This window comes from Macaca mulatta, chromosome 2 (assembly GCF_049350105.2).
Source record: "Macaca mulatta isolate MMU2019108-1 chromosome 2, T2T-MMU8v2.0, whole genome shotgun sequence".
In the NCBI taxonomy this organism is placed as follows: domain Eukaryota; kingdom Metazoa; phylum Chordata; class Mammalia; order Primates; family Cercopithecidae; genus Macaca; species Macaca mulatta.
In genome coordinates this window covers 10,822,600-10,835,705 of record NC_133407.1, presented here as the reverse complement: position 1 = coordinate 10,835,705, position 13,106 = coordinate 10,822,600, and the positions used below count along the sequence as shown (strand labels likewise).

Sequence of the window (13,106 nt, the reverse complement as noted above, 5' to 3'; positions counted from 1 at the left end):
ACCTGGGTGGGGCTCTCCTGCCAGTGCCCAGGGCCTGGCCAAGTCAGAGCAAGCCAAGGACTCTCACGTGATCATTAGGCTATTAAAGGCCATCAGCTGCAGGCCAGAGTCAGCCTTTTGTCCTAAGAAAAATCCTGTTCGTGTACCAACATCATCTCTGCTGGCCTGGCCACCACCTCTCTGCCAGGCCCAGCTAGGGACACAGTTAGACCAGGCACTTGGCCTTGGAAAACAGACCATTTAGAATCTAAGCAGGTTTTGAGGAACCTCTGTGGCCAGCACAGCCTGATATAACCAATTGGTGGGATGATCTCGGGGCATATTTGTGGATCGAACAACAGGCATTTGGAGCAGAATGTTTCCGTGGTTCTCAGACCACTGGGTGAACATTGTACGGGGAAAGTTTTCAGCACCAGGAAGGCCTTTGAAATCAAAGCTAGGCTACAGGTAGATTTATTAATTTACACACCATTATTTTTCCAACACCTTTTTTTTTTTTTTTTGAGATGGAGTTTCGCTCTTGTTGCCCAGGCTGGAGTGGAATGGCTCAATGTCGATTCACCGCAACCTCCACCTCCTGGGTTCAAGAGATTCTCCTGCCTCAGCCTCCCGAGTAGCTGGGATTACAGGCATGTGCCACCACGCCCGGCTAATTTTTGTATTTTTAGTAGAGATGGGGTTTCGCCATGTTGATTAGGCTCATCTCGAACTCCTGACCTCTAGTGATCCACCCGACTTGGACTCCGAAAGTGCTGGGATTACGGGCGTACGCGACTGTACCCAGCCTTTTTCCAACAATTTTTAAGCATCTCCAGTGGTTGGGGCACCATGCTGGAGGCTCTGGATACAGAGATACCTAAACATATTTGGTACCTTCAGGAGAAAGCAAAGGCAGCACCACCTCCTCCATCCAACTCAACAGAAGGTACGCACAGAGTACGTGGGGGACTTGGGAGGGAACATAACTGGTTCTGTTTCAAGAATAAGTGAGGTTTCTAGAAAAGGGACATTTAAAGCACAGCCTTAAGACTGAGTAGGATCCATCAGGCAGAGAAAGGGGAACAATCCTCAGCAAAGAGAGGCACAGGTAGAAGCCAAAAGGTATAAAAGTGCACAGTTAGGCTCACCTGGAGGATGAGTGGTAGTGGTCTGGCAGACCTGGCAGGAGATATGGGTGAGAAGAAAATGCGGCCAGCTAAGGACAGGCAAATAAAAAGGCTCAGAGACACTTAAAAGGTTAGTTAGATGGGAACTTAGAGATCATCTAAGTCACCCTTTTCATTGTGTTGCTTAAATTTTTTTTGTTTGTGCATGTATTTGTATGAAATAGACTTTATTGGAGAGTGCCTGGGGTTGGGCACAGAGAAAGGGGTCATTACAGCAAGTCAAACATCGCACACTCAATGTGTTATTCCTCTTCTTCATGTGAATCCCACCAAAATGTTTTCACTGACGCCTTACCTTGGGTGGTGCCCTTCAGCTTCGTGCCTGCTCAGTGCTTTTTTCTACTGTTTCCCTCCCATCACTGTCCTCATCCATCCCTTCCAGACTGCCCCCTGACCTCCTCACCCCTGCATGGCAAACTTTGTCTGTTTGGAGACCCATCAGACTAATCTAAATAGTGGTAGGTAATGGAAGAACAATAGCCTCCTGTTTATCCAGATCCTTCTTTCTTAGAGGCAGGTGTTAGTTTATTTGCACTCAAAACGTTCTAAAAGCACAAAAAAGTAAAGATTAGCATTACGAGGTCTTTTAGAAAATTACTTAAAGAAGTGAAAGCTTCCTTCTCCAGACTGTTAGCATTTATCAATCAAGATATTTTCCTAAGTTAATTATAACTTTTAACTATGTATGTGAGCATCTACATCCATACACATTATTTATAGAAAATAAATTATGGCATTCATATTGATCTGTTCTTTTATTTAAAAATATATTGTGAAAAACTTTCCCAACTCCATATCTCATTTGCAGTCTGGCATTCCACCGACCAGATATGTTTTCAGCTATTTTTCTGTTGATAGACATTTATGATGGTTCAACTTGTTTGCTTTTACAAAGTGAGGCTGCCACAAACATTCTTGCACATGAATCTTTACATATTCTTGCTATTATCTCTATAGGATAGATTCCTAGTGGTTAGGTTGTTTGATCAAAGAACATGCATATTTTAAAATCTTACTCGGCATTGCATCATTCCTATTATAATGGTTGTACTAGTTTATGCTCCAACCAACAATTGAATGAGGATGTTTCTTCCCCACTCGCCTTCCAACACTGGAACTCCCTCGTCATTCAACAGATGAGGAAATGGCAAAGAGAGAATTCGTTTTCTAATAGCAACCACCTAGATATTGGCAACACCGGGACCAACACTCCAGGTCTGTCATCACTATGCAATAAGATGTATGTATAGCACATGAAGCATCCAGGACAGTGCCTGCCATGAAGTAATGCTCAGTAAATGTTATGGCTATTATTAGAACACACTGGCACTATTGGGACTCTCAGAAGCACTTAACAACTGGTTTAGTGTGGAAGATGAACTGGAGAGGAGAGAGAACAAAGGTGAGGAGATTCCTGATGGGTCCTCCCAGGCTGGGTTTCCTGCATCTTCTCTCTTTTCCCTCTCGAACTCTGTGCCTGCCTCCTGGCGACAGTGTTGCTTCATTGTCCACCATAATGCTGTCCCCAGAGGACAAGAAAGTGAGAAGCCGTGTTCTCTGACATCAGAGATTGATGACCTGTAGGCTGAGATGCTGTCGTCGCCCACAAATACCCTCTCAAAATCTGATGTGATAAGCTTCCCAGGTTGAGATTCACTTAATCCATTTGTTGTTTAATGCCTGAAAGTTATCAAAGAAAAGAAACAATTGTTGCATCATAAACTACCGTGTGATTTTTTTCCCCCCACATGAGTCTCATCTCCTTACTTAGAATAAGAACTCCTTAAAGGAAGAACTGTATCTTAAATTTTTGTATCATCCTCTCCACTATGAAAACCAGAGTGCTTTAGGGCACATCGCAGGTACTCAATACACACAAAGTGTGAAAAAGTCAAGGGACTGGTTTTTGATATGATTTAAGGAAATCAGTCCTTTGGTTTTAGATCCAAGTGATTTATCTAAAAGTAAATTTCCATGTAAATCACCACGTGATTTATCTAAAAGTTAATTTCACCTTTGCAAGTGATGAACAACCCTTAGAACTACCTCTAGGCTAAAATTATGCCACCCTCTCTGCTGCACAAGTTCATCAGGCATGCTTCATCTTCTGCAAGTTGTGAATCTGGGTAGGCAAGAGAGAAATGTCTTGGAAAATGGGATTATAGAAGGTAACAGCCACTGGAAGAATTTGGCCCCAAAGCCGAGGACTTTTCAATCAATATGCATGACTTTTAGAATTCCTATTTTAATCAGAGAAACGGAAATGAAATTCCCAATGTAGCTTTTAGTTTAAAAAAAATAAATTACAAGTGGTATATGATATTCATGCATACCATTTCCTCTGAAATTCTTTTTAAGAATTGAAGAAAATAACTATATAACATACTGGAAAGAACACTAGCTTAGGAGTTTCATGCCCTAAATTTATCACCTGGTAGCTATGTGATCAAAAGCAGTCAGTTCTTGTCTTACCTCATTTCACTCATATATAGAATAACAGGGCTGATGATACGTAAGCTCCCCTGTAACCCCAACAATAAATGAGTCTAATTCCCTGCTTATGTTGAAGACCCATGCATCCATCAATCCATCCATCCTCTCCACAAATATATATAGAATGCCTACTTGGGCAATGTCCTTGTCATTCAAGCCCTTCTGCTCTGAGTTGATAGGTTGATGGCATCATCACACTTCCAAGCACCCAGTCTCAGTATCTCTACCCTCTGCCTCCTTGCTTACCCATCTCACCTCCTACCTACTTTTTTTTTTTTTTTTTTTTGAGACAGAGTCTTGCTCTGTCACCCAGTCTGGAGTGCAGTGGTGTCATCTTGGCTCACTGTGACCTCCAACTGCCGGGTTCAAGTGATTCTTCTGCCTCAGCCTCCCGTGTCGCTGGGATTACAAGCATGCACCATGGCACCTAGCTAATATTTTTGTATTTTTGGTAGAGACCGGGTTTCACCATGTTGGCCAGGCTGGTCTTGAACTCCTGATCGCAAGTGATCCACCTGCCTCGGCCTCCCAAAGTGCTGGGATTACAGGTGTGAGCCACTGCATCCAGCCCAATACCTACTCTTTATCTCTGTAGATCCTCGCCTTTCCGTGCCCACTCCACTGCACTTCTATGTCTAAAGTTATCTACAATCTCTTGTTTTTATCCACATTTTCTGAAGTTCTGTTGAATGACAGGCACTGTGCTGGGCTTTTGAGGAGCTGGGAGTCGAGAGAGGAAGACAGGCATTAACAGACCAGCACAAGGTGGTGGAGGAATGATCATGGTGTTAGGTTTCTTCTTTTCCTCTCTTAGAGCCTTCCTCCTTAATGGTTTCCTCTTTCAGGCTTTTAGCATCTCACTCATCACATCCTCTTACAGTTTGTTCTCTACCTTGTTCTTGACCAGATGGAGCAACTTGATAGCAGGAATCTCATCAATTCAAGCCATCCTTGTACTCAGAAACATTGAGTGTCTCCCTTTTGCTCTCAGAGGGAAGTCCAAACATTTGCACTGGACATTTCAAACCCTTAAGAATTTGATGCTGTTTTCCAATTAACTCTGCTAATAATGCCATACTTAATCCCACCCGTACCTCAAACCCTCTTCTTTCACACCTATTTTACCTCTAAAATCCCTCCAGTGACACAAAGGCTTAGCCACACCCAGTGCTCTCACATTCACTGCCTTTTGTGGGGTAAGCCATTTCCTCTTCTGGGCATGCCTAATACACTTTTTTTCCCCTCCTACTTCGCCTGCAGGGCTTGCGTCAAAGATCCTATCCTCTTTTCGTGCTCTAGCTTAAATTGTATCCTTTCTAAGAACCTTTGCAGATAATCAGCTCCACCCTGCAGAATTAATGTTCATCTGCTCTTCAATACTTTTTATAATAAATGTTCTAACATGTCGTGGTCTATCTTTTGCAGAGGTTTTGTGAACCTTTCTACTTGCTATATTATGAGTTCTGTGGGAGAAGTGCCCGTGTCACTTGAATTTTTGGATCCTCTGCAGCACAGAGAGCTTAGTGCCTGACACTTAGGCTAACTCTGTACTGAGCAATTGCCATATGCCGGGTACTGCACAGGCTGTGCGATACTCCATCCTCACAACGGGTGATGAAACTGGGCTCAGAGAGTCTAAGCAAACGACTCAAGGCACCAGCAGGTGATACAGTTTAGGTTTAAACGAGGGTGCCTCTTAATGAACAGCCTACACCGCTTTCCCACAAGGGGCCACAGCGCGTGCTGAATGGTTTTGTAACCATTTGGAGAAGAGGTTGAAGATGTACTGAACCAGCATTTTCTGATTACCTTGGGAGATTTCTAAAGGTGTTTGTGAGAGTTGGCATTTGCTTTTATCCCCGAAAACTGAATAGGAGTTTGACAAAGAAAAAAAGGTAAGGGTATTCTCCTAAGAGAATAAAATTTGAGTGCTCAGTCTTCCATACAGGGTAAGGGTTTTTTTTTTTTTTTTTAAGGCGTAGGTGAGAATATTTACTGATTAATTTCCCCAGTCAGACTGTCAGCAATAGACGGAAGGAAGCATCTTCGTCTTGCTCAGGGTTGTTTCTCTGTTGCCTATGGCAGAGCCTAATACAGAGCATATGTTGGATAAATATTTTGTAGAAATTAACCTATTCAATAAATACTATCTAAGCAATTCTTGCATGCATATATTTTAAATTCACTCTTCGCCTAGAATGCTAAACCCTAATTGTCTTAATGAAGGCTTTAAAAGCCCAAACCAAAACTTTTAGACCTTGAAAGTGAAACCTTCAGTCCCTAGAAAGTTCACTGACCAACCCAGTTTCACCGACTGGCTGAGTGAAAAACAAACATTAAACCAACAGAACAAGCTATGAAAATCAAATAAGAAAAAAAAAATTGAAGTTCCAAGAAACTTAGATATTTTCAGTAATGTGCCTCCTGCAAGGAAACTTGAGGGCTTCGATGACGTCAGTTTCATTTCCAGTAGAGAGCTTTTACCTTTTATCTCTTCAAAAAGAGACTAAAAGCCCCTCCGTCCAGCAGCTGTGCCATGGGTGTGGGTGTAAAGACATCAAGGGAACTGAGGCAGAATCAACGAGGTTCTTCTCACATTGTATTGGTTTTTTTCACATCTCTTTGTATTTTTTTTTTTCACTTCTCCTCATTTTGTATGAGAATAAGCTATAAGCAAGTCTGTGTCAATGAGCATATTCAGATCACAGCATTTATTGAATCAGTGAGTCAGAAAATGGCTCAAAGCTTAGCATGATGAAGTAGAAAATGCATTCTCCTTAGGGCAGGAGAATGGGCCTGTTTTTCTCCATCACTTATTAGCTGGGTGACCCAGAACAGTCACTTTGTTTATCTGGGCCTCAGTTTCCCCTTCCAGCTATGACATATTTAGCAGATCCTCCTTATGATAGGAGAAAAAATATGCTTGTAAAACATCTGTAGTCGGTTTTAGAAATCAGACATTATGAAAAGCTTTCTAAGTGCATGGTGATCTGGGAATTGGAGGTAAGGTTTTGTTTTTCATCCAACAGTTTCCCCGCCTTGGCACTCTAGACATTTTGGCCTGAATAATTCTTTGTTATTGGAGGTGGGGGTAGTGGCCATCCTGTGCATCGTAGGATGTTTTGTAAAATCTCCAACCTTTAATCACTAAATACTAGGGACACCCACTCCCCTCTGCCCAGTTGTGACAACCCAAAATGTCTGCAGACATTGTTAAATGTCCCCCGGGGCAAAATTGCCCCCAGTTGAGAAACAGCACTTCTGTTGCATTTTCAACTAAAATTGATGGATTCCTTAGAAGAATGTAGCTGAAATTGGACTTCAGAAGGTATAGTAACCAAACAAAGAGGCTCCCTCCATTTCTGTTGACCTAAGGATGTGGTGTCCCTGGGAGCTTAGAAGCGCATAAAGTCTGGAGGCAGGAAACCAGCATCTGAGTTCCTGTGTTATCCCTGATGGCCTGTGTGACCTTCATCATGTTTCTTGACCTCTCTGAGCCTCAGGGACCCCATGAATCTAGAGGATGTAATTCCTCTCCTCCATGAGCCTTCTTCATGTCATATCCCCTCTCGCACACACACATCACCACAAGGTTGTTAGGAGATCAAAAGTAATTTATGTGAAAAACACTGTAAGCTAAAAGGCACAGGAAAAACATGTGGTATCACTCTAAAGATTTTTCTTTTTCCTGAGAGACCAAAGAAAAGGAACTTTCATTCCAGGATAATTTTTCTGTCAATCGCGGTAATGGTGACATCGCAGGTGCCACCACAGCGGTATTCAAAATAAACAATGGAGAAGGTTCTCAGGGAATACGACCATGACACCAGCTACAAGACTTGATTCCACTGGGCTATGAATTAACTTGCATTTCCCCAGTAAGAATGAGTCTCATCTAAAGAAGGCATCATGGCAATAAGCAAAGGTAACACTATTTTATTTGGCTTTTCACATACCTGGAAGTATATTGGCCCTCTGCTGCCTCTCTTCAACAAGGTCATCAACCTGGAAGATGTCTAAGTGGCTCATGTCTTCAGCAGCTGAGAACTTTAGAACTGAGAGGGGCTTTTGAATGCTGGTGGTTTCCTCAGAGAGGAAATCAAGGAGCTCTGGTCACAGTCAGACCTAGGGTGAGTGGCCCTCCCAATGCGTCAAACCAGGCCAAATCAGGCTGGGTCCTCCGGTTTGAATCCCACTCTTGAGTTCTGAGAGTGTTCACATCTAGAGTAATAGCCTGGAAATCAGACTAGACACCAGGTCAGCAGGCTACTGACTATCCAGGAAGCTCAGAAACAAACTAGAATTTTAGATCAGAAACCTCTAGGGTCCAAGTGTCAGGTTTAGGTTAGAAGGAATAGTGTAATTTACACTAGTAAAAGTGGTTTATGGAAGACTTTTTTATCCTTTGAGAGTACTATGGAATAGCAGTCAAGGGCTTTCCTTCCAAGCCCTGGATGTGTCTCCTGGCCCTGCTCCTGCTAGCTATGTGACTGTGGGCACCCAGTGGGTGTGATGTAAATATTAGCTGTGCTATTGGGGGCACCGCTTGATCCTCACAGCAACCTCTGGGGCCAGTGGTGCTATCGACTTCACATTGCAGCTATAGAATCTGAAGTTCAGAACAGTGCATCGCTGCAGAGGAACCCACTTTCCTTTGCCGTCCTCTTTCTTTCAGCTCACTCTTCCTTTGCTTTCTGCTATCTAAATGCCATCTGTCCCTCGAAGTCTGTTCAAATGCTATACCTCCCCAAAGAATTCTGCCTCCGGAGTGGAGTTAATCTCAGCTTCCTCTAAGCCCCATAGCGTTTTGCTGGTATCTCTATCACACTGCATACTCACTTAGGCCATAGTAGGTAAGAAAGGTCCAACACAAGGACATAACACATTGCAGAGTGTGACAAAGGACATAGAGAGAAGCAAGGTGAAGAATGCACAAAGTGTAAAGGAAGGAAAGTTTCCTCCCTGTTTCTCCCATCAGAGAGTCATTATATCCCATGCTACCTTTTAAAGGTATTCCCTGTTTCTCCCTCCTGATAGTCATATTGCATCATGATATCCTTGAAAGCACTCACCACTCTCTGTCTCCAGTCAAAGCTGACTCCGTATATGCTGTCTCCTGTCCAAGACTGAGCATCTTGGTGGGTGGAACAGTTTGGATTCACCTCCGCATGCCCCACAGCACGTGGCTCTAGGAGGGGCCCAAGGTTGCAGGTGCTTAAAAAATGCATATGGCACTGAACTGAGAAGAGCTTGCTGACAGTGGGTGATGGTGATGGATGACGGAAGATATGATCATGATAACAAGGAGGTTATCTGAACCGAAACCTAGCCGCTGAAACCTAGCCGTCACGAAGGGTGATGTACTCACGATGTTTCGCTATGACTGAGTGAACGACGAGAGATCCACGAATTAGACCTAGAAACAACCCACTCACTGGCAAACTGAAAAGAAACTGGAAAAGGAAAAAGGCATATGGGTGGAGACTGTTGTATCAGCTCGAGTCCTGATCTATAGATTAGTGTAGCAGTGGTATTTGAAAACACTGTTCTTCCCTATTGTTTTAAAAATGCAGTTTATTAACACAGGTACAGAAAACCAAACACCGCATGTTCTCACTCATAAGTGGGAGATGAACAATGAGAACACATGAACACAGGGAGGGGAACATCACACAAGGGCAAGGGGAGGGAGAGCATTAGGACAAATACCTAATGCAGGCAGGGCTTAAAACCTGGATGATGGGTTGGTGGGTGCAGCAAACCACCATGGCACATGTATTACCTATGTAACAAACCTGCACGTTCTGCACATGTATCCCAGAACTTAAAGTAAAATTTTTTTTTAAATGTAGTTTATAAAATCATTGAGAAAGCCCTATTTATTATTATTATTAATTGAGGAGGATGTAGAAAATATATAAAGGGAAAGATAAGAGAAACAATCTCATTACATGGAGTTGAGTGCTATTTAAATTTTACTGTAGTTTCCTTGTTGTATATGTCTGATTTTAGGTAGTTGAAATCATGATTCTGTATATTACAAAATATATTTTGTTTATTTTTATATAGATAACACACGCATAAGGTACAAAATTCAAAAGACACAAAACGGTAGGCAACGGAAAGCCAGTTTCTCTCTTGCCCCTGCCTCCCACAACCAGACTTTCTCTTAAACGTCTCATAAATCCTTACAGGGGAGTCCTGTGCCTACCATTGTACATTTTGGAGTGAGTTAATAGCCCTTAAACCTTCAAGGTTCTCAGGAACCAAAAATTGCTATGAGAAGGAAATACGTCCCTAATGCAATGTATCTGTGCTGAAAAAAGATGCAATTATACTACCTCTATGCCAGTTACATAAGCAAAATTTTATAGAACAACTCTTTCTAAATAATGTTCTCAAATTGACAACAGTAGTTGGAGGTACTCAACCGAGACACATTCCCTTAACAGGCATCCATCCCAAAGATTTCCCAAAGAGGTCCTCAGTAACCAAAGTGATTCGAAAAGCTCAGAAACATAGAAATCAGAGTCTGCAGGTCTCGGCGGTGTAGCGACTAAGACATTAACCCCCATCCCAGGCTCCTAAAGGCAGGCTTTACCTTCTTCCAAGATCAGACCTGGCAAGGACTCTTCCTCATCTTGTTCTGCCCTAGGGTGCTGGGGGTGGGCAGGAAGCGTAGGAGGGGTGGGTGGGGGAATTCCAGTTCAAATGAAACAGTTTAAAGAAAGTCATTTCCATAAAATCTTGCTTAAAATAGAGAAAGCCATTCTATACTTACCGAAACTCTGTCCTCTTCAAACTCACCCCCAACCCACCCCCAACACATAAAGAAGAGGAGGAGCGGGATCCAGGGTTTCCCTTGAGGTCTTGGGCCGTGTGTGCTGCCCCACGGGCTTACACTGACACAGATCCTCCCACCTGAGTCTTCACCACCCACAGTCTCATCGTGGATCTTCTCCCCAGTAGGCAGTTTCAAGAGCTTTTGAGGAATCTGCTAGTTTGGAAGTTTATTTACCAGTGAAGTGAATTTCCCTGTCTGCTCTCCTTCCTCTCCTCTCAGTACCCATCTGATAAAGTTACAGAAGGCATCTCGGATTCACAACAACCCTCACCAGCCCCCCACTGAATAGCACATCGTCTGGCAACAGGAGGCGTTTGATTACATTTGGATGGAACGCCTGCATCAACTCCAGTTGTCCCTGAATTGGAACTGATGGGCCTCACGTGCTGCAGCCAACAGTTTGCCTTCACCCACTCCCCTCTCCGAAGGGAACCTTTCTTTGGGAAAACAAGAAACCTACGTGCCATCCTGGGTGAGAGACTAACAGGAGCTGTATCCCAGCATTGCCTTCCAGGCGAAGCAGACAAAAGTACACTCTCAGGGGTGTACAACTGCAAGCCGTGCTTCAAGCATCCTAGAAAGAACCTCTAAACCAGGGGACCCAAATGCCCTTTTCAAACTACCTCTATGCCTCTATGTTCATTTCAACTCACAGGCACTGAGTTCTTACTACATGCAGTATAAGGCATTCTGTTGTTGTCTCCTTAGCAAACCCTCATAGCCTCCCCTCTCCCATTCTGACTTATTTACGCAGACACTATTCTGTAAGCAGAATAATAGCCCTACCAGAATGTACACGTCCTGTTCATGTCTTAATGCCCTGAACCTGTGAATATGTTATATTACATGGCAAGGGAGAATTAAGGTTGCAGATGAAATTAAGCTTGCTGCAACTCACCATAAAACAGGAAAAGTATCTAGGGTTATTCATGTGGCCCCAGTGCAGTCACAAAGACGCATAAGTAGGAAAGAGGGAAGCAGAAGAGTCAGAATTAGAGTGGTGGTATCTTGAGAAAGACTCGACCTGCCATTGCTGGCTTGGAAGATGGAAGAAGGGGCCAGGAACCAAAGAGTACAGGCAGCCTTTACAATCTGAAAAAGGCAAGAAAACAGATTTTTTTCCCTATGGATTTCTTGATTTTAGCCCAGTGAAACCCATTGTAGATTTCCGACCTCCAGAACTGTAAAAGAATAAATTTGTGTTGTTACAGCAGCAGTGCATTCACTGTAGACTTCCTATGTGCCAGGCCTGATGCCTGGTGCTGAGAGGGCATTCTCACAGCAGAGAGGGCATTCTCACAGCAAGGGGTTTGTACTTTGTATCAGTCATCAGGGTCCCACTAGGGAAACTGAAGCTACTCTAAGTGTGTAAGCAGAGGGAGTTTAATGTAGGTCACTAGCTACACAGGTGGTGGAAGAAGTTAAGAAGCCAACCCAGACATTAGCAATAGCAGAAGTTATTATGCTGGTGCTGCTAGACTAGGCCAGGGAGATAAAGAAAGGAGGTCATGTTACTGAAAGCCAGGGTCACCTGGTAGAAACTGGACCATGGTGGGCCTGTCCAGTAGAAGCTGGAGCTATAGGTGGGGATAGAACCAGCCAGAGGCGCTGGCAGAGGCAGAAAGAGAGAGAAATAAAGCCAGCTTCTTCCTGCCTCCTGCCCTTCTGCCTCCTGACAATGTCTCCCACTGGCTGTGTCCAGGGGGAAGCCAGCTGATGTGGGTACTTGAGATATACAAGGGTCATCGCTCTGCGGTTGCCAGCAGAACCAGGGAGGAGCAATGAATGGATTAATGAATCCGAGGAGGATAGATTCCTTCATTCCTTTGTAGTTGGTGTGACTGAGTTCCAGCTAATGGAACGTGAGTGGAAATATATGTGCCACTTCCAGGCCTGGCTGTGAAAACCTCCGATGCACACTCCAGCATGGTTCCCCCTCCTGCCAGACTGGCATATATTCCTTCTCTGCGTTGGTTGCCATGAATCTTGAAATATAATTTATTATTTAAAATCCAAGTTTTTACCGTGGTTTCTAAGGCCCTTCATCATGTGGCCCTTGCCTAGCTTCCCACTCTCATTCTGTGTGTCCTGCCCTCATTCACACACTACCCTGGTCTTTGCTTTGCTCTCAACATGCCAGGCACGTCCCATCTCAGGGCCCTGCACTTGTAGCTTCTGCTGGACTCCTCTCCTCTTGTCTCTCTCTTAACTGATAACTGTTCATCATTTGGGTGTCAGCTCGACTGTTATTTAGTCAGACGACTGTTTTCTCCATCTAAGAAAGGCCCCCTTCACCTTAAATGACAGTCACATTTCCTTATTTTATTTTCTTCATGGTACCCGAGGTGATCTTGGTTATGTGTTTATTTCGGTAGCATAACCTTCCCAAACCTGAGGATGGGAGCACGATCTTGTTATTTGCTACATCCTTGTATCGGTCAGTTAGATGTTCACCAAAATCTTTCTTTTTCTTGAAAATAGAGCAGGGCTCATTTCAGATTCCTTTGTAGTTAGGTGTGACTGAGTTCCAGCTAATGGAACATGTGTAGAAATACACGTGCCACCTCCAGGCCTGGCTGTGAAAACCTCCCATGCACACTCCA

At 43.7% G+C, this 13,106-nt stretch overlaps 1 protein-coding gene and 1 long non-coding RNA gene across 6 annotated transcripts in view; one reads left to right on the top strand and one right to left on the bottom strand.

The window, feature by feature from the left end:
- LOC106997166 (uncharacterized) overlaps positions 1 to 13,106 on the top strand; it is a 102,563-nt gene that overhangs the window by 50,218 nt on the left and 39,239 nt on the right. Inside the window, exon 2 of one of the 5 annotated variants that reach the window (XR_013413495.1) lies at positions 10,723 to 11,715. The exons of the other annotated variants lie outside the window; for them this stretch is intronic. The gene's annotated coding sequence lies outside the window, so the exon portion shown is untranslated. Of the gene's footprint in view, positions 1 to 10,722; positions 11,716 to 13,106 lie in introns of those variants that run through there. 5 annotated transcript variants of the gene reach the window in all.
- On the bottom strand, positions 1,238 to 8,920 carry LOC144338988 (uncharacterized). Its single transcript, XR_013413509.1, has 2 exons — positions 8,732 to 8,920; positions 1,238 to 2,846 (listed from the first exon to the last, which is right to left on the bottom strand). It is a non-coding gene; the product is annotated as an uncharacterized LOC144338988 (long non-coding RNA).